Genomic DNA, 22,892 nt, shown 5'->3' on the forward strand with positions numbered 1-22,892 from the left:
TGACAAATCTGCAGAAACTGTGCGATATTATCATGTCAATATGGACCATAATCTCTGAGGACTGTTTTCAACATCTTGTTGGATATGAAGTCAAAACAGGGTCTAATATTAGCAAGGTGTACCTAATAAAGTGGCCAGAGAGTGTACATGTATGTGGAATATGACCAAGATGAGACCTATGTTGTTTTTGGCACTTGCAGTTCAGTTAAAGTCCTGGCAGGAACAGGTGTGACTTGACATCTGGCCCATGTAAGGTGAAAATGTGCTTGCACTGAGGCAGCTGAGCTCACCCACGTAACAGCTGTGGCCCACAACATGTGTGGGCCGCAGCTGGACCAAATATTCACCTCTAAATAGCTTGTAGTGCTGGAGTTTAATACTGATGAGAAAGGTTCAGACATTTTATTGAGACTTTGTTGTAGACGACATTAAGAGCCTCTCACCTCCAGTAGTTAACAGTAGTAGTCACATTGTCTTCAACACTCCCATAATGGATTAAAATAAATGTAAAATATAAAATAAAAGATGTAATAGTGTAGTTTAATCTGCTCAGAATACGCAGCTTCCATTAAATTACAGATGTTTATAGGCTGCAACAAAGCGAAGCGTCATTCTCCTCTTACGCTCTAAAAGCCAACTGTTCAGTGCCTCTACCAATATCAGGGACTAAGCAGCCATTAACATACAGGCACAAGTGTAATGATTTCCAAAATGTGGGTTTTATTTTACTCCACAAACAGCAAAAATAATGTCAGATATACACAATCACATAAATAAGCCATTTTAAGAAATAAAGGGGCACTGAGAGGTTCAGCTAAATACAACGGCACCAAAAACTAATGGCTAACAAAATTAAATCAGCTGAATGTATATATTAACTGAGGAAACCATTTTAAATGAAAAAGGAGAAACAACAGGAACAAAAATTACATTTAATTTTATAAAAAACAAAACAAAACAAAAAAAAAACTGCAGCAGGAGCCAGGATGATAAAAGAATGCCCCCAAAACTGAAAAAATAATTAGTGCAACCTATACACTGTTAAAATACTGTTAAAATGTTGTAAAACAAGTATGTACAGCATCATTTATTTATCTATATGAACCTCACTGACAGCAGTTGTGCGGTTGTGGACCAGCACATCCAAGCTTGATGGTTCCAGCTCTGAAAAGCATAAAAATACATTTGAAAAAGTGTAATATTTTTCTATTGCAAGTACTGATCGCACTCACAAGGGGATTTTTTTCCCTCTGTCACATTGTTCATAAAGTTGCTTTGAAAAAGCTGATAAAATATTACAGCAATTAAAATTCATCAGTTTTTATGCAGTCTCCAATAACAGATCCTCATCAATCACCAGTGGACGCTTCGGTTCTGTGTTTTCACGTATTGAGTGTGTTTTCCTGCAAGGCCTTTCCCTTGAATAAAACACCAAAGTCATCTCTATTATTTTGTCATCTGGACACTTTATTGGTATCAATAATCCAGTAGCAGGTATTGTTTTAAACAGCTTGGATTGCAAATCAAAAACAGCAGCACACATGTACAGCTTGTAAATGTTTCACAACCGGCTCAGTTAAAGTTGGGAAACTGCTTTGGTTTGCTGTTATTCACAGGCAGTTTTTTTTAATCAACATGAGCCACATGTTCATAAAAGCTTCCAAAGCATCTTCAGTTTCCTGTATTCTCTGCCTTCTTATACTCTGAGAGATGTGATATCATATCTGAAAGCTAGAAATTTGTTTTTAAGGCCTCATTTGCGCATTTAGCTAAAGAAATCCACCACACAAAGAGTCGCCTCAAGAAACAGACTGAGTTGGACGAAAAGTGAAATTCTCACATTGGCAGCACACTTTGTTCTTTTCTCCTCCGTGTCCATCACAAAGGTACAGACTAACTTACTATTTTTTTTATCTATAGGGTAAAAGTTGAAACCTATCACAACATATTGATCACTTTGAAAGTACCCACACAGTAGCTAACATAGTTTTGAAATATTAATAAACACAAATGGCTGTCACACTGGTACAAGGCGTAACCTCAGCTTCAGCGGGTGAGAACAGCACAGTGGAAACAAAGTGTTACTTTTATGTTGTCGATAAACACCAGTTACATCCCTTCTGTACCTCCCCACCCAGCTTTGATGATCTTTATAGTTTGCGATTGCGTAAACACATGAACTCAAAGGTCTGCGATATGTGACGCTGAGCTGGTGAACTGGTAGAAAATTTTTAAAGGCATTTATGTGACACTCGTTTTTCTGTTTTGAGCTTTTTTGTGTGTGTGACTGGGGTGTGATTGCCTTTTACTTTTATGCGTAAGTAGCTTGTGTGTTTCTGGCCTGAGAGCAGCATCTTGGAAGAATATCTCAGTTTCTCATCTCTGTACTTTAGTGCTGGGCTCTTTTCTTAGTGTGACCCTGATAAAGCAGACGACAACACAGACGGAACAATTCGGGCGCTTTGGGTGATGTAAACAAGAAGTACAGCTTAGTGTTAGCGGAGTCAGGGAGTTAGTTGTGGCCGCGTTGTTTTTAGCCTACATTTGTTTACACCATTAAAAATATTGCACTGTACCCATGGATGCACTCCCGACTATCACTGCATTACTTTTACGATACAGAAGAAAACTTGATGATTCTCAGACGAATCTGGAGTTACAAGAAGCATCTTTGTTTTTTGTTATTTGTCCCCAAACAGATTTATTGATGTATACGCCCAACGGACATCTCATATAGGCCTCCACCACTAGTGACAACAATGGGCAATGTTTTTGTGAGTGCCATGCATCGGATAAAGCCTCAAAGCTCAACATTCAAACAGAAAAAAGACCATTTTCTACAGCAACTTTCCTCTGTGTGATATTGATCTAAAGCCCAAACAAAAACCATTCATCCCTCCACTCCCATTCTGATCACAGTATCAATCCTGACTCTAAAGTTTCTATCAGTTGTTTAGCGATTTCACTGGGAAAGGGGCGGGGTCTGTTCAGGTCAGTGAACAGCAGTAACCTTTCAGTCCATTCACACAAAGACACTGAACAGAGGGAACTCCGACTGGTCTGGCTGCAGGAGGTCGACCAGGAAACAAACGGTCCCCGACAGGCCTTCGAACAGACTGTAGATGCTGGTAACTGAGCGAGAGCCTGCCTTGAATTCCTCAGTGAAGAGAAACTCTGCAAACCTGTGTGGACAAAACAAGAATGTAGACACATAAAAACACAATGTGAAAGCAGCATGTCCAGAACTGAGCTATAACTTCTTGTAGAGATCAGGAGTGTACCGGAAGTTTCTGAACCTCCTTTTAAGACAATAAATTTGTATATGAAGATACACAATGTGGATAAAAGCATTGAGCCACGCCTCTTAATCTTTGATTTCAGGTGTTTTCAGTGCCACAGGTGTATAAAATCAAGCACTTAGCCACGCAGTACAACTTAAACAAACATTTGTAAAAGAGTAGGTTGTTTCAAAAGAGGTCATGACATTGAAGCATGTAATCAGGCATGCAGGAAAACACCATGCCAGGCACACAGACGGACACCACCCAGAGCACAAAAGCGCAAACGCTCACAGAGCACAACGGGAGGACTTGTTTTTGTTCCATTCTAATCTGGAGCTCACTGTACATATTTGACAGTTTTGATAGGTGACATAAAGTCCTATTTTCCAGCACTGAGGAAATACATCAGCAGCCCGAATTTGATGCAAGAACAGGGACGTGTCCGTCAGCTACATGACATCTGGCCCACAAAAAGAATGCTTCAAAACTAGAGATCACTTCGTCGGGACAGTATTTACATGATGCAGGACTGCAACACCTGCACTAAATAGCTAAAAACCCACTGAAGGGATCCAGTAATATAGAGTAATTCAGCTTCAGACTATCTGAACACATGTGTTGTTGGAGGTCCTCTAGCTTGAACAATAGACACACACGTCTACACACTGATCTAATTACAAGTATACGGACATGCTTGAGGCTGGAAATAACAAGAGATAGAAGAGTAACCCTTTGTAGCCTTGCAACCATCCGAGAAGATTATCTCCTGACAAGAACATCATAGCTGGATGATTCTGCAAATTTTTTAGATTCGCATCAAGTTTAACTGCTTTCCACATCCAATGACAATATTTCCAAACTCTCACATTATAGGTAGCAACTACATAATACTCAAAATACGGTAGTAACTATGGTAACATACAAATGTCTTAAGTCACTCATAATTTCTTTTTGTTTTGCTTCTAAAGAGCCAGACTTTGTCATTATCAAAGTGGTCTTGAGTAGTAGTTTTCTAGGCTTTCTGAAGGTCTTTCAAAAGTTTGGTTTCTTTTTTGGACATTGGCTGCGTTTTCACTCAAATTCAATCCAGTCTTTGTACCTGGACATTTTCAGAGGACTTGTTTTTTTTAAATAAGCCACTAAATACTGACCTATAAATTATTCAAGCATAAAAATACACGACACTGAAGTGTGATACCATCTGGAAAGTGGCAATGGCTGTGTGGGATCATCTTGACAGAAAATGGAACAAAAGGTAACCAAGATCCATCCTGTAAGAAGCCCGGAGCACTATTCCTGAAAACTGCGTAAAGAAAATAGAAGAAAGCTTTCCTGAGAGAGTTCAGGCTGTGCTGGAGAACAAAGGTGGTCATCGCAAATATTGACTTTCAAGTTTAACAGAATTGAACAGAATCTGTTTTTGCTGTTTAAACTGTATTTCCATGTATGTTTGCACATGTTTCAATAAATCACTGCAGCTGTTTCCCATATTAATCGATAAATATAAGGAAATGAGGGGTGGCTCAAGACTTTTGCACTGTTGCGCTTTTGTACTGAATATTCAGGTTTTCATAGAATGTTTAAATGACCTGAAAACAACTTGAAAAAACACTGTGAACATGACTAAATCAGTTACCGTAGGAAAGCATTTATCATAGGCCCATAGCTCCTGTCTCCAACCATCCACCACCCCAGATTCCACCAAAGAAATGTCTTCCTCCTACACAGGCGTTGGATGTGAATCGTAAGTTACAGAATCATCAAACATAGATGGAATTCATTGGGATCCTGGAGCGAGACTTCCTAAATAATGCTAAACACATGCAGCAAACCAAGACTCTCTGAGGCAGCCCAGCCCACCGCTCACCGCAAATCGATCGAGAAACTCCTCCAATAGCAAACCTCTCATGACAGGCAAACTGAGAACACATGCAGGATCTTCAGCATATATTTTCATCCAGGTGTTTCTAATCTACAGATGTCTCAAAATATAACTGTTCCACTTCCTCATCATCCTCAAAGATGTTGCTGTATCCATGCAAAAGTGGCCAGCAGGGCTATGCTTACTATGAACTCAGTGTTGATGTGAAAGTTACTTCAACCCTGAGGGGTCTCTTCCTCTGATGCCCATCAAGGAAAAGGACAGTTAGTTTTACACACATGAACACACCAGTCCTGCGACAACAGAAGCTCCTGCTGTGGTCAGAGGACTGAAACTGTGAAAAATCCTGATATCTGTGCATTTACACACCTTTATAACAAGGGCACTGAACGTTGCACGAAGCTGGTGGTTCTTACCGAGGTACTCTGTTCCATAGTACGAGTACATGAGGGGGAAAGGCTTTCTCTTCTTCCTGGCATACTGTTTTCCTGACTCGATGATGGCCTGGCAAATAGATTTGATTTGATCTTTGCTCAGAATCTGCAGAACAAATGACACACTGCAGTTAACACAGATAAAAACTCAATTGGAAATACATTGTGCAGCGTTAAAATATTAAACATTTTAATGGTTGTGCACACCCACACTGCAAACTGACCTTTCTCCCAGGAGACATTTTAATATTTTGAAGCACAAGTGTAATTAAAAACATGATGGTTGTATTGATTCAGTCCAGGCAGGCCCAGCATCTGATAATGCACAGTGGCTCAGTGAAAAGTCTTCCTGCTGCTATTCCTCCCCCAGCAAAGCCAGGCCCAAACATTCCCAAGTACAGGTCTAATCATGCAAAATAATGACACTGACTGACTCGTGATGAATGTTTAAAGAAATAATGACAAGAATAAAAACTTTTAAAGCAGAAGCAGGCTTAATGTTTAACATAGATTATTCACCTGTTATCTTTTTATGTCAAAACCAACAACATGTTCAGTGTAACTCCAGTGACTCACAACATTTGGTTATATTATGCTGACAAAGTGCTGCAGGGATGCGTTCTGTGTGAAATAAAAGCTTATGATTCCAAAATGTCTTATTGAGAAAGACTCACAGACTAACACTTTTAGAAATTTTGAAACGCAAAGTAAAGCATCAACATAGGGCTGTTTGCAAACTGCACCATGGTTGCATGATTTCCAGCTGCTGCTCAAGAGCTTCATTTAGACAGCTGTTAGTAACCACCATCTCTGGGGCACTCAACAAGCATTAGAATTCACGAGTGGTGCGATTACTTACTTATTTTATGTAAAGGTCTATGACACGTTTAAAAAACTAACTTTGAGATGACGAAAAGTTTAAGACCTGTTAGCTTCAGGCAGACATCCACTACAGTGAGCCACAGATGTCTGGGAAACTCACTTTTTTCTACTCCATAACAACCATCTTTTTTTTCCATTTTCAAACATCCATGTGGTGACATCACTTGAACCAGTCTGTCTGGTCTCACAGATCTCTCTCTGAAATCACTAAAGGTTTTTTTTTAAACATCTTTTTTTTCCACACTTGAATACCCTGTTAATGGATAAAGGTGTGAAACCCACACAGCTGCTCTTTCAGCAGTCTCAGGGCATGTAACCCAGACGTCTCACAGGGGGAACAGAGACATCTTATGAAGCTACTTTCCACTGTTCCCTTGTCACGAGGTGTTACCACAGCGGGTAGCTCTGCATATTTCATTTGAAAGATTTTTATGCTGGATGCCCTTCCTAACACAATCCTAAATTTATCCAACCTGAAAATGTGAACACATTTTTAACAAGTGGTTATCTGAGTTACTTCTGTCTTCTTCTGAGTTTGAGGTAGACTGGCTGTTCTTCTCTGAGTTCTGATCAACAACATGGGGGGGGGGGGGGGGGGGGGGGGGGGGTATCATTCAAAGATAATAGTGTGGGAAAATCCCAGTGAATCAGCAGTTGCTGAAGTAGTCATACCATCATCCCATTCTGATGCTTGGTTTGAGCTTCAGCAGGTCATTTTGACCTTGTCTACTTTGCCTAATTGGACTGAGTTGCTGCCATGTTATTGGCTGAATAGTATTTTTTTTTTTTTGTCAAGCTATGACTTAATAACAATGTGACTGGTCACTTGCAATGACCAGTCACCAGGGCTGAACCAAGGCCTCATTTTCCCCACCTTGGAGGAATTTGGAAATGCATCACACAATTTGTCCAGCAGTGGGCGTAAACAGCGCTTCAACACAACGCCCTAAAACTTGTACCCAGTCTCCCTGTAGTGCTATCTGATTTTATCTTTATTTTGTATAATTAATGGTGTGAGAAGAATCGGACAATTAATTGATTGAGAAAATCTTTATCAGCATTCATCGAGATGATGGATTTATCCAGTTAGTTACTGTCCGAGGAAAATGTCAAGATTTCTGTGGGAATTTGAGATTTTCCCACAGAGATTTTCCTACAAAATTTATAATCAGTAAACTAATAAGAAGTATTTAAATCAATGAACTACGATATGAAATGGAAGTTATGACAGCACCTTGAGCTTCGAAATAAAAATTGGAATCACTTGTGTTTTTAAAATCTCGGTCTATAAAACAACCTTTGCAGAAAAAACTGACTTAAACAACCTTTTGGACTCAGATTAGCAACACATATGTATCTAATCTAGTCCACACTTGCCATATTTAGACCTGTTTTTCGTTAGTGGCAGCTCCGGCAGCGGAAGTTTATTCTCGGAGAGGGATTTGTCATTTATCATGTTGTGCGCTCACCTCTATGCCCAGCTTCTGTTTGAGGACCAGGGCGGCGCACATGTACCCAGTCCGCCCTACAAACAGCCGCACTCCAGAAAATGGATCGGAGCGCACACCTCCCACAGGTTACGGAATTTAGTCAGCGGCTTCACGAAATCAGCCAAGCCCATGGACTTGTAAATCATAGCGGCCACAGCGTAGATGTGCCGAGCAGGAAGGCGGCACGCATGTTTTTGTCCGGCTCCGCATCCACGTATCTGACCGACATGTCGATAATCTGCTTGGCCGTCTTCAGGTAAACATCCCGGTACTCAGAGAACAGCGGGCACTCGCTAACGTGATACAGCATGTAAGCCACCTCGGCCGGCCCATCGTATAGCCCTCCGTCGCAGTCGCTGAGGTCGATGGGAACAGTTTGAAGGATTTTATCTATGCTGGCGACCACGACGGGCACGGCAGCTTCGGCGCCCTGGCCCGGGAGCAGCGCACCTTTGTAAATGGTAAATGGTAAATGGCCTGCATTTGTATAGCGCTTTACTCAGTCTCCAAGGACCCCAAAGCGCTTTACACTACATTCAGTCATCCACCCATTCACACACACATTCACACACTGGCAATGGTAAGCTACGTTGTAGCCACAGCGGCCCTGGGGCGCACTGTAGTCGGAGAAACGGTTAGCAAAGCAGCGAGTGTTTTCCATCACTGACGAAAAGCCGATAGAGACAGCACGACGTGCACGCAAGGGCCACTGATAACGCAGATCCGTGTCAGCTACTCAAAGTACCCAAGGATGAAAGAGGAGAAACACTTTAATCCAATCCCATCAGGTCTCAGCTGATTGGACGTGAGCAGTGATGGCTCAGCCTCATATTGGCTGGAAGAATCTAAGCTTGTCAGCCTCCAGCTTGCACCCTCTCAGCAAAGTCCTTCAAGAAGTAGCAGAGTCACAAACAGCCACAACAAGCATAGAGAATGGTTTGGCTTCTTTTAACAGTAAATCACAACAAAAACAGGCTAAAGATGCATTTTAATGGGAAACTATGCAGTGAAATTCATTCAGGTGTGTATTTATTGGATAGTAGTCTGCACAAATCCTGAATGGTCATGAACATTAACCACTCTGAGACAGTTTAACCTTCATACAGCCCGTGCATTTCCTCCTATTAAGATAACTGTGGTGTGCTTCCAAGTGTTACAATAAACACGACCAATAATTAAACTTAAATAAAGTAGAATACATCAATAGAATACAAAACAATATGGAAAAAAAGTAACCCAGTAAGGGAAAACCACACAGGAGACAGAATCTCAGTTACAAAGTAACATAAAATAAAATAAACAAGCTCAATATGTAAAAGAAACGTAATATTTTAATTTCTGATGTTAAAGCTGATCAAATTCAACTAGTTTTTTGAAACAACAGCTTGCTTAATGTTGAAACATTCATCATATCAGATGCTAACCCTAAATGTTGCGCATACAATTGTACTATAATCCTTTGTGCTGTATGTTGTTGGGCAGTTAGAGATTTGCCATCATATTCTGTGAATTATTTTGTATGACAAACCTGAATCTGGAACGGATCATTGCTCCAAAGAGGAAACTTTATTAATCCCTAAGGAAATTATGTGGTCACAGTTGCTCCCAAACAATAAGAACAGTAACAGACTGAACTAAACGAAATAACACAGTTATATTACAAAGTTTCCAAAATGTAAAAATAGCTCAGTTATTATATCCAGAATATTGCAGAGGTGGAGTATATATGATTGACATTTTTATTCTAACCTGTAAAACATGTTATTTGTTATTTCACTGTAGAGGATGTGCAAAAGGGTTTAAGTGCTGCACTGTGTCCTGTATATTAGATGGAGGAGAGAGCCAGGGGCAGGAATAATTTCCTGTGTTGTTCAGTGGTGCATTATGGGTAATACCAGTCTCTCACTGAACATGTTCCTGTGACTGGCTAGCATGTCGTATTGTGGGTGGGAGGTATTATCTAGCATTGTCCTTATCTTGGACAACACCTGCCTCCCTGACACCACCTCAAGGGAGTCCAGCTCTGTCCCCACAACATTACTGGCCTTGTAGATCCGTTTATTGGGTCTTGTGGTATCGACCCTCAACCTGCATGCAACAGTATAGAGAATGGCACTGGCCACAACAGACCCATAAAAAATCCTGAGCATTGACTGACAGATGTTAAAAGACAGCCGCCTCAGAAAACAGAGATGACTCTGGCCCTTCCTGTAAAGTCCAGGTTATTATCTATGTGTAATCCGAGATATTTATAGTCCTCCACAATGTCCACGTTGACCCTGTGGATTGAAACAGAGGTCAGAGGTTTCCTGGTCCTCATAAAGTCCACAATCAATTCTTTGGTCTTTGTCATGTTGAGCTGCAGATGATTCTGCTTGCACCATGTGACAAAGGAGTCAACCACAGCTACACTGAGTCATAAGAAAACATCTGAAGATGTGCAGTGGCTGAAGTCTGTGGTGTAGAGGGTGAAGAGGGAAGGGAAGAGGACGGTCCCTTTTGGTGCCCCTGTGTTGCTGATCACCTTGTCAAAAACATAGTGTTGGAGATGCACCTATTGTGGTCTTCCTGTCAGGTAATCAACAATCCTGGACACAAACGAGGCATCCACCTGCATCGCTGTCAGCTTATCACCCAGGAGGGTCGGCCTGATGGTATTAAATGCGCTGGAAAAGTAAAAAAAAAAACAAAAAAAAAACATGACCCTCAAAGTGCTTGCCTGCTGGTCCAGATGGGCATCGCAGGTCCTGATCTCCAGGGTGGAGCTGGTAAGTGAACTGAAGGGGATTCTGATGTGGCCTAACTATAGGTCAGAACTGGTCAAGGATGAGTCTTTCCAGGGTCTTCATGACATGGGAAGTCAGCGCCACAGGCCTGTAATCCTGGAGGCCACTGGGAAATATCCAGTATGTTGTTTGGTACAGGAATGAGGCATAATGTGTTCTGCTTCCATGTTTGTCAATATAACTAATATTAATATCTTCTGCTGTTCATCAATGTGAGCTCATTCATGTCACTTAATCCTATTGACCAGCAGGTGGCGACAAAAGCCCGCAGGCTCACTCTGGCTGTTATCCATGGTGCTGAAGGACGTGGCGCTGCTAATTGTGACAGAGAGTTCACTGCGCAGAGGATTACTTAACTGGGTCAGGAGCTTCGCTTCACCGATCACTTCAGATTGAATTGGTTGGTAAAATCAACTAACAGAATTATACAAACACAATGATGGGCGCCAAGTGACTACACAGAGACTCAAAATGCACACAGAGAAACAAACCAAAGTCAAAGTCAAGAGGGTGTATGGGAAAAAGTCCAAAAGAAACAAAATGAATACAAAAAGATCAGAAAAAACAACAACAACACAAAAGAGCAATTAAAAGACAGAAATTAACAGAGAGATTTCACTGCATTTGCTCACTTTCTACAAAACAAAGGTGAGAAAATCACAAATGGGACACCAGCTGGAAATGTCACACCCACACCACAATTTAAAATAGGAGGAACACCAGCTTATTAGGGAGGGAGCACTAATTTATAACATCTGTAAGAATTCAAATATCCAGCATACAAAGGAAAAGTAGTTGGTGTGAAAAATGTCTTCTTTTTAATGAGCTATGCTTGGTTTAATTAGGAAGAAAATCTTTTTTTTAGCAGATCATGGAAAATGATCAATAATTCAATAATTACTTCCTCCAAACCATCAACGTGTCTTTTAGACCCCATTCCTACAAAACTGCTCAAAGAAGTCCTGCCATTGATTAATTCTTCGATCTTATATATGATCAACCTATCTCTAATAATCGGCTATGTACCACAGGCCCTCAAGGTGGCTGCAGTTAAACCTTTACTCAAAAAGCCATCTCTAGACCCAGCAGTCTTAGCTAATTATAGGCCAATCTCCAACCTTCCTTTCATATCAAAAATCCTTGAAAGAGTAGTTGTCAAACAGCTAACAGATCATCTGCAGAGGAATGGTTTATTTGAAGAGTTTCAGTCAGGTTTCAGAGTTCATCACAGCACAGAAACAGCTTTAGTGAAGGTTACAAATGATCTTCTTATGGCCTCTGACAGTGGACTCATCTCTGTGCTTGTCCTTCTTGACCTTAGTGCAGCATTCGATACTGTTGACCATAATATCCTGTTAGAGCGATTAGAACATGCTGTAGGTATTACAGGCATTGCACTGCAGTGGTTTGTATCATATCTATCTAATAGACTCCAATTTGTGCATGTAAATGGAGAGTCCTCTTCACACACTGAGGTTAATTATGGAGTTCCACAGGGTTCAGTGCTAGGACCAATTCTGTTTACATTATACATGCTTCCCCTAGGCAGCATCATTAGAAGACATAGCATACATTTTCACTGCTATGCAGATGACACCCAGCTCTATCTGTCCATAAAGCCAGATAACACACACCAATTAGTTAAACTGCAGGAATGTCTTAAAGACATAAAGACTTGGATGGCCACTAACTTTCTGCTTCTTAACTCAGATAAAACTGAGGTCATTGTACTCGGCGCTGAAAAGCTTAGAAATATGGTATCTAACCAGATTCTTACTCTGGATGGCATTACCTTGGCCTCCAGTAACACTGTGAGGAACCTTGGAGTCATTTTTGACCAGGATATGTCCTTCAACGCACATATTAAACAAATATGTAAGACTGCGTTCTTCCATTTGCGCAACATCTCTAAAATTAGAAATATCCTGTCTCAGAGTGACGCTGAAAAACTAGTTCATGCATTTATTACTTCCAGGCTGGACTACTGCAATTCATTATTATCAGGATGTCCAAAAAACTCACTGAAAAGCCTTCAGTTAATCCAAAATGCTGCAGCAAGAGTACTGACAGGGACTAGAAAGAGAGAGCATATTTCTCCTGTTTTGGCTTCCCTTCATTGGCTTCCTGTTAAATCCAGAATTGAATTCAAAATCCTGCTCCTCACATACAGGGTCTTAAATAATCAGGCCCCATCTTATCTTAATGACCTTGTAGTACCATATCACCCTATTAGAGCACTTCGCTCCCGCTCTGCAGGCCTACTTGTTGTTCCTAGAGTATTTAAAAGTAGAATGGGAGGGAGAGCCTTCAGTTTTCAGGCCCCTCTTCTGTGGAACCAGCTTCCAGTTTGGATTCGGGAGACAGACACTATCTCTACTTTTAAGATTAGGCTTAAAACTTTCCTTTTTGCTAAAGCATATAGTTAGGGCTGGACCAGGTGACCCTGAATCCTCCCTTAGTTATGCTGCAATAGATGTAGGCTGCCGGGGGATTCCCATGATGCATTGAGTTTTTCCTTTCCAGTCACCTTTCTCACTCACTATGTGTTAATAGACCTCTCTGTATTGAATCATATCTGTTATTAATCTCTGTCTCTCTTCCACAGCATGTCTTTTATCCTGTCTTCCTTCTCTCACCCCAACCGGTCGCAGCAGATGGCCGCCCCTCCCTGAGCCTGGTTCTGCCGGAGGTTTCTTCCTGTTAAAAGGGAGTTTTTCCTTCCCACTGTTGCCAAAGTGCTTGCTCATAGGGGGTCATATGATTGTTGGGCTTTTCTCTGTATCTATGAAGCGCCTTGAGGCGACATTTGTTGTGATTTGGTGCTATATAAATAAAATTGAATTGAATTGAATTGAATTGAAAATGTTAATATATAAAACACATTGTTGTACTTTTCCTTCAGTAACGAGTCTGAGTGCTTCTGCAAACACTGATAGTCTCATTCCACTTTGGTAATGGCTGCTGATGTCTCATAAAGGAGTTCTCTCAATTTCAATTAAAACATTCCTTGAGGTGTTTGTTATGTTGTTATTGTCCGAATAATTGCATTCCTTTTCTGACAAAGTCTGTAGTCAAATACAATGTAAATAAAGTTTTGCTTAGTTAGCTTTTATTGGCAGCGAGAGCCAAAGTTTTAACAAAGCAATCTTGTGAACATTCAAGAGGACCTGTTGTGTTTTCCTATCACACGTCACCACAGTGGAATTTAAATCAAACAATCGAGATGTAATCGAAGTTCAGACTTTCAGCTTTAATTTAAAGGGTTTAAGAAAAATGTTGCATTAAACGTTTGGGAATTACAAATATTTTTGAAGTTCAGATACTCTGCTAGATCTTGATTTCACCCACCTTCAGCTGTAGCTTGTTTGTGGCGCATCCTCTGTTGGGTCGAGACCAGTCAACTGACTTGGTGGTTGAAGAATATCCCATTTCTTTGCCTTGATTTGCTTTTGTACATTGCTGTGCATCACTATGCACTTGGCCAGAGAGATTTAGCAGCATTTGGCTCAATCTGAACAGAGACTATTGCACTGTACATTTCAGACATCATCCTGCTGTTTCCGTCGGCAGTCACATCATCAATAAGCTCTAATAGGCTGGTTCCACTCACAACCATACACAGCCATGCCATAAAACTGCCTCCTAAATGTCTGATGGATGATGTGGGCGTGAGCTGTTCCTTCTTCTCTTCAATTTAAGAACATGAGACAAAGGGAACTTAAACACTGGCTGATTTGACCACTCGGACACACAAGGTGAAACAAACACAAACAAACAAAGAAACAAAAACAGTTACTTCAAACTTATAATCAGACAAAACTAGTTACATACCTAAGCTAAATTATAAAGATGAATGGATTAATTACCCACCCTCCTGTGATGCTTGGTGTAGCCCGTCCATCCATCCATCCATCCATCCATCCATCTTCTTCTGCTTATCCAGTTCAGAGTTATGGATGCCAGTTCACCTCAACAGCCAACTGGTACCCCTAACGCTGGTGAAAGAATAGAAATAATTGATAACAAATAAGATAATTTAAGAAATTTGAATGTAATACACAAAAATGAACTGAATTTACATACTACAAACAGGGTTCATGTGTTCCAACAGTAAATATGAGTATGATATTTAAACTCAAGATTTACGTGTCATTATTTTTGTTTCTGTGTGCACTGTATGAAGTGAAATTCAGATAAACTGTATAAAAGCGAGGGTGCATGCAGTTACAGACTTCATACCTGTGTGGCTGCACAGATCCAAAGACTTCATACTAAACCAAACACTCAGTATCAGGCAGTTATCTGTGAGAGTAGACATCATCGCCTTCTGTTTGGCCAATCAGATCGAGGCTGGCTTAAAGGTTGAGGAGCTAAAACCTCTTGTTTCACTCAGAAGATTAACCGAGGGGGCTGCGTCAAGTCCAAGTGGCAGAAAGATTATTTTGATCCAGGTGTCATGCAGAGCTACTGTATAGTCTAAGAATCAAAATACAGAGTTGGAAATGAGCACAACAGGTTCAATTTAACTCTCAGTGACAGCGTGAGTGTTCAGAGGTGGAAAACAGCCCTGCAGCAGTAAACTACCAAAACACGATTTACTGTATTATCGCACTTTTTACTCTTCTGCAATCCCAGCAAATGCAGACTTAAAAGAAAGCTGCACTGTTGCTGTTTTTAATCTGCTCTATTCAACCTACAAGAAATATGTGAAATGTTCAGAGATATCACAGGTGTTAGGCACACACTCTGTTCATTACAGCTTTGTCCCTCTGTGTGCCATTTCCAAGATGATTCGAGTATTTATCAGAGTCGAGATTGTGATGGTGAGAAGCTTTGAGCGTTCTAATTTGAAACCAGACTTTTTTTTGCCACCATTTGCATGCAAAGAGATAAAAAAAGAGGATGAAGGCCAAGGAGATATGAATTTGGAAGTAAAGGCCATCTTATGAATATAGAACTAATTAAAAATTTTCACCACTAAATTTCACTTTTCTACCCCCCAAAAAAGACAAAGTAGAAGTGAAATAAATCCAAATTAAGCAAAGGCAAAGCTTTTTATGGGCATTTATCCTAAAACGGCGCACGGGAGGAGAGATTGCTTTAACATCAAGAGAAAACAAAAGTGGATGCAGCTGCACTCAGAGCACAGAAAACGTTGTTTTTGGTCGAGCTAGTTATTACGGCGGTGGAATTAATGGCAGCTTTTTGGAGCGAGTTTCTCTCTGGGAGTTCCGATAAAAGCCCGGTTCAACTGCAAGTGCACTTTGATGGCCATTTTCCAAATAGCAGAAACGTATGCACACACTGGGGGCGGAAGTTGTGGTTGGGCGGAAAGGGGGGTAATTCAGAAAATTACCAAACACTGCAGCCATTTTGTTCTTTGAAAAAAACATTTGAGGCAATTTTTAGTAAAGTTCTGGAAAATTAAAGTGGCTCGAGTCGTGCTCAGAGAAGCATATTTTCATCTGTCTTATCTGCTGCATTGATACAAGACAACTCAATTTGCATTTATATTAGAAAATGATTTGGGGATCAACATGGCCCCATCTGATGCCCCAGAAAGTGATGCCTCCCTCTATGTCTCCAGCTAGTGCTGCGCAAATCAGAAATAAATCGCGGTGCACTTTTGCAGAGGGGTCAAACAACGACACAGACAGCATGACAGCAGTCTGGATGCTTCTAGGACAAAGAGAGGCTGTAAACTTGGAATTTTTATGAAGACAAGTTATCTATCTGGCATGGTCACAGGATACAGTCATAACATGGAGTGCAAATCATAACTTGCACATCAGCATGTTGTAATCTGACAGCTTATAATATGGAAATTTTTGTTCATGAAGGTCACCTGGACTTTTTCAAAAAAAATCCAACACACTCCTCTATTTCCATCATTCATTAATCACACTGCTACACAAATACAGCACAAGCAACAGACCTAAAAATCCAGGCAGGTTCAATGTAGGTCATCACTGTGTGTGTGTGTGAGAGTCACAGGAAGGACGTTGGTGGTTTTTATGTATGGCACAGACATTCCTTGAGGCGTAGCGATCTCTAAGGAGAAACAAAGGCAGGCTCTGAAACATCAGATTCCTTATCTCAGCCCAGATGAGAAGTTGGGATCCAGTCAGGCTCAGTCAGGTGTTTGTTGAACTTAGTGGGCGGGAGGCGAGCGATCAACGGAACAAAGAACAAAAAACTTTGAATGACAAACACGGTTAACATTGGGCATAATGAGGCACCATATTCAGTTCATAGAGGTGACTAAATCTCCCTTAAGATCCTGAGTTTGCATGTCCTTCATCTCTGGTTTGGTGTGCATTTGTCACACTGATGTATGGAGAGAAATAATAAGACATGTCAGAGCACAGATAAGTCAGTCCATCACACCTTACTGCTCTGTAGCCCTAAAGTGGGCCAATGGCTGGAGCTCGGAGTGCAGGCAGAGCTCAGTTGGCACGCCTCCCTTGCCAATGAGAGTTTAGACTTTCCTCCCTGACCTGGTGTTTGGTGGAAGAGAGCACTTTACTTCTCCCCGTCTGCTCTCCCCGTAAATCTGATGTTCACCCAGTGTGGGGGTCACATCATGTGTGCTTTGGGAAAACACAGTAAGATTAGTTTTGCAGTATTTCAACATGTTGATCTCACAGTGGTTGCTTGGGGGCCTACACACATCTCTAATCATCTGGGAGGTGAGGTGAGCACGGCCCATTTAGTATAGCAACACATTTATGTTCTTCCACTTCAACAGCAACGGGTAGCAACATGCATGGATTTAAACACTGCAGTGCTTGACACAACTGCATTGTACTTGACCAAACACGTGTAAACGAGCCAAAATCCTCCCATCTGTCACTGTCACGCTTTGACAGCGACCCATAGGGAGTAGACTTGGTGCATTAAACAGGCTGAAATGTGAGCTGCACATTTATGTTTTGACTACAAGGAGCTTGTGATATCGAGGCATCTGAATTTATGGAGGACATGCACTGCAGGCAGGATTTAGGAAACTCAGTACAGGTAATATAATAAAAACACAGAGCATTTGAAAGCAGTGGAGCCATGTTCTCGTAGGTGTAGGTCTGTATTGTTTTTTTAATTTTATATTAGTTAGTTTTCTAAATTCATAAAATCATTTCACTGAGTTTTTTCTCTAAATTGTAGCGTACATTTTTATTTTTACTTTAATAACTTTTTTTAACATCTATCTGGTTTTAGTTAACTATAATGACTGGTGTGTGTGTGTGTGTTGTGTGTGTGTTTGTGTGTGTGTGTGTTATTAAATTATTTCTGATACCTAAATGGCACATTAAATCAAAGCCTAACAGATTAATTGGCAACAAGGAGACGGTAAAAGTACATCTTCTAAGTTTATCATCACTGTAAAACTTTCTCTCACCACTTGTCCTGATGCCCTGACGGGGTGAACTTACATGTCCTCCGCAGGTTTTTGAACACACGGGACTTAGAAACTGTCAATTTGTCTTCAAGGTGGGGAGCAGCTGTTATTACATGTGTAAATAGCTGCACGCCAGGGCTCTAATGACGGATGAGGTAGATGAAGGTTGAACATAAAGTTTAGGATTTATTCCAAGAAAAGAACAAGTAACAGGCAGTCCAGAAACAGGTGAAACAGGAAAAACACTAGCGACAGCGCACCTAGTGGGATGATTTGACAAAGGGCGAGTGGAGACAATGACGATGACAATAAATGCATGAAGTAATGAGGTAAGAGTAACTAAATGCCAAACACACTAGACACAGGTCACCAAAATAAAAAGAGGAAATAACATCACTGATGGAGGCTTTATACAAAAAGGTGGGACACTAGGAAAAAGTCCAAAAAGCCCAAAAGGATTGGGACCTTAACAAAAGCGAGGGCCTCCATGTGGATCTCTTTGTCCACTTTCTTCTGCTCTGAGGTTATTTTCAAGGTGAATGTTGTCTGACCTCACATGACCTCCCTGTCATTATCATCCCAAACCAGACTGTGTGCTGATGTCTCATTTGGGAAATGAGTCGTGAGCCATGACTTCTTTCATCTGAGCTTCTGACCAGGGCCAAAGACTACTGTGGACTTTTGTAGGGCAGCTGGAGGGTCTACTTGTTGTTGTCTGGTGTGGTGGACTCAACACTGCTGTGGTGCTCGTCCATTCCAATGAGTCGGCTTCTTGATGGTGGGCTGTGGTTGGTAAAGAATCACTGGAAGTGTCTGCTGGCGCTGTGAGCTGTCCATCTTTTGTTGTATGGTGGTGGTGGAGGCAGTGGAGGTCAAGACTTTCCTCAGAGCCTCAGTGTGACCATTCTGACTAGCCCGAGGAGAGCCTTGACCAGAATTTATAGGTTTCATCCTGAAAGGGAACATTCGTATCACATTTAGCACTTGTTACACTTGTCAAATGTGACCTCTGAGCACAACAGCCAAGATCCTGAATGCATCATTATATGCCACCCATCAACTTTCATATAATTTATTTACACTGTATGGGTATGTGCTCTAAAAACATCATCCATCATATGGAATTTACAGACTAGCACATTTGCTGCTGCATACAGTTTACCACAAGGGTGCTGCATCATCATTATCATCATCATCATCATCATCATCATCATCATCATCATCATCATCATCATCATCATCATCATCACGGAGATCATCCCTGATGATGTGACCCAAATATCTAACTTTAGTCACCTCACTGAATATTTGCCTCGAGTCCACCTTAGCTGAAGTGATCATTAATATATTATTTTTAAGGGTTGAATTCAAAATCAAACTGCAGCTGCTGCAAGCCCTTAAGGAGATCAGCAAATATCAAATGATTATTAAGGCTCTCCTCCATCACGATCCAGTATCCTGCTTGTTTGGTGTTTTAGAAAGATCATCTCTAAATAAGCTGAACTGAACAGCTGACAGACAATATCCCACCTCGCTGAACCCCAGAGTTTTCTAACCCCATCAGATTTGCTTAGTTTGATGTGAGTAGCATTCTTGTAACTGGTACTAATTTACCATGAATAATACAACAAAATGCTTTTAATTGAATCAATAGTGCTGTCTTATCTGCTGTGTATTAGAAGAACTTCTTTCAGAGCCTGTATGCACACATCCGTGCTGTGTTTATTTCTGAAACCAAGCTGAATATTAGTGGTTTTATATTCTTGAAGCCTTGACAGCATGCTAGTCAGAGCAACCGGCCTGTAGTTTTCTGGGCTGGATTTAACTTAACCAGTTTTGTCTGTGAAAATGTTCTATTTGGTACCAACAGAACAGTTAACATGTAGTCTGGTAGGATGCCACGCATTAACAATACAATGTGAGTGATGCTGAGATTCTTCTGCACAGATCATGGCTCCATGCTTTGTTCCCTGCCAAGTTCTCAACAGCACAGCACACTTCATCCCGCCTAACAACACGCTCATTGTTAGAAACCTTGCCAACATTAAATTTATCGCTTTTAACACAGTTAGGAAATTCCCTACAAAGCTTTTTTCCACATTTCAACAACATTTTCAGCCCCAGAAATCCCATCAGGACTGGCTGCCGGAGGCGTCTTACTATTGTTAACAGCCTCTTTCCAAAATTCATACAAATTATTCTGCAGCAGCTTTTTGTGCATGGAGTTTGCCCTCGTGGCAACTCCATGCACAAAACTCTTTCTTTTAATAAAGCGCACTGCACATTTAAATCTTGCATTTGCACATTTCATGTGTTCATACTCTGGTCCGTATCAAGCTTTACCTGATAAAAGCCACTTTTTAAAAGCTTCTTCAGACTCTATATAGAGTTCAGATCCAGGGATAGGATTATATGGTTTTAGTCATTTTTTGAAAGAATGGTTCAGCACCATCATTAAAGCCTAAATCAGTATTGTGACTTTGATTCTCCCATTTAATGTTTTCCACATCAAATGGTACATTAATGGTGCCTTTATCGGTCTGTAAACTGTACTTTCATTTCCTTTTTTTCCCCTTTTTTTGTAACTTGTCAGTATAGACAGACTCACAACACTAAATGTTGTAGCCAAAGGTATGTGGTCTGCTGTGGCCAGGTCATTTAAGAGCCTATTAACTATGTCCTGCTGAATGTTCCTCCTTGTGGAAACCTAAAATGCTTTAACCAAACATGTATAGCACTGCTCCATCTCCATATTATTCCTGCACATGAAACCACATTTGGACCCATGTAATCCACTGGCTTTTCTTTACCATACTTATTTCCCCTGCTCACAAATTCCTAGTCTGGTCTTCATCTCTACTACAGTGTTTTCAACACAAATCTAGACTCTCAACCAAGAGAAACAGTCACAACAGCAGTAAACCTTAGGGCGACCTCAGAAAATATATATTAAAAAAAATTACAGCAATTATTTTCAGATATCTCACCTCTGAGAACAACACAATCCATTCATGGAGATCCTTGTGGAGCTGGTCTGGGGTTAAAAAAAAAGAAAAAAAGGTAAGATCTTTTCATCTCTTAACTTTCCAAGGCAGAGGCTCACAAAGCTTTTCCAGAATAACCAGTCACTGCCCATCTCAGACCCCAGATGGGATCCCAGTTCTGTCATCATATTTGTTGTGGAAATTTGAAATAAATCTCGGTGCACACAGACAGGTTGCCTTTGTTACAGAGTATAAGTAGTTTTACTGCTTTATTGTGTCTTTTATTGGTTTAGCTTTATAGTATGTTTTTATGTTGTTTGTATATATTTTGCATGCTTTTATTTTGAAGTACTTTTCCTACCTACACCTTAGTCAAAGATTCTCAACACCTGCTCACACTGCATAAAAGATTGTGTCACAGAGCATGTACAGCAGTGGCACATGCATGAAGACTGCAGAGCTTCAGCAGAGAGAGCCCTGCTGAAGAAGACTGGTGGAGGATTTGCACGCAGAAAGGCATTTCTAAGCGAGACACAACCAATGAAAAGAGTGATTTCTGTGGCAGTTGGTGCTAGAACATCTATTTTAAATGGTAAATGGTAAATGGCCTGTATTTGTATAGCGCTTTACTTAGTCCCTATGGACCCCAAAGCGCTTTACACTACATTCAGTCACCCACCCATTCACATACACATTCACACACTGGTGATGGCAAGCTACATTATAACCACAGCTGCCCTGGGGCCTGACAGAGGCGATTTTAAGACTTTTGCACAGTCAGCTTTATGAGTTTTCTTTACATTTGTAAAAGGCTCAAACAACAGTACACACAGCCCGACAGCACTCTGTGCACACCTCTGTAAACTCATAATATAAAGAAAACTTTTCAATCAGTCATGGTCAGATAGCACACTCACACTCAGAATATTGTGTGCAGACGCTACCTCGTACATCAGCATGATATATCGGAAAGATTATTGACAGTTTCACTCAGTGAGGCCAGTTTGACACAGAGAAAAAACAGAATCATAAAAATCTCCATCACAATAGTGATGATGAAAAGGTACCTGCAAGACAAGGGGGAACAGAAAACTTTGAAAGATGTGAGCTTCACTTGGTGGTCAAATTAACAGCTCTCCTCCTACACTGAGGAGACCATAAAGCGGCTGAGTCATCAGTAACACCTGAATATGGAACTGATGATTTCAGCAGCATGAAAAGGCCTGGTTCAGAGCCAGAGATAGAGGCACCACATAGGTCTTAAAAGTGGAACATATTGGATGATATATGGTGACATTTTGTCATAAGTATATGTGTTATCTCCCTATTTAAGAAGCCGAAATGAAGCCAATATGACAATCCAGAAGCTGGACTTTGTCCAACTTTGATGTATCTCCAGAAGAAAAAAACTGTTTAAATATTTAATCATGTTTTGTTTGCAGCTTGACAAGAAAACACCATCCGAAGAAAAAGAGAGGAATGTTGTACTGATTGTATCAAGAAGAAGTCTTTTGATAAATAATGTAAACAGTGACCAAGTGACAAGAAGCTGTTGAGACGTAGGTGTATGAGTTATTAGCATACATCGCCGCCTTGTGAGAAACATCACACATGAACATAAGCAATATATAGAGCATGTTATGTTCAATAAAGATTATTTATGCTGAGCACAAAATGGCGAAATATTGTGTAGCTGAGCTACATAATTCATTTTCCTTTTGCAAGTGTTGTTCAACCTAACGTTTTTAATAGCTTCA

At 40.7% G+C, this 22,892-nt stretch overlaps 1 pseudogene across 1 annotated transcript; it reads right to left on the minus strand.

Annotated features, from left to right (window-relative positions):
- Positions 1-1,446: 1,446 nt before the first annotated feature.
- LOC102779252 (lanC-like protein 3) lies at positions 1,447-10,708 on the minus strand (annotated as a pseudogene). Its single transcript, XR_015716601.1, has 5 exons — positions 10,689-10,708; positions 9,865-10,057; positions 7,949-8,462; positions 5,580-5,703; positions 1,447-3,182 (listed from the first exon to the last, which is right to left on the minus strand). The product of XR_015716601.1 is annotated as a lanC-like protein 3 (transcript).
- Positions 10,709-22,892: the final 12,184 nt, after the last annotated feature.

Source organism: Neolamprologus brichardi, chromosome 16, assembly GCF_056152115.1.
Source record: "Neolamprologus brichardi isolate AB-2024 chromosome 16, ASM5615211v1, whole genome shotgun sequence".
In the NCBI taxonomy this organism is placed as follows: Eukaryota; Metazoa; Chordata; class Actinopteri; order Cichliformes; family Cichlidae; genus Neolamprologus; species Neolamprologus brichardi.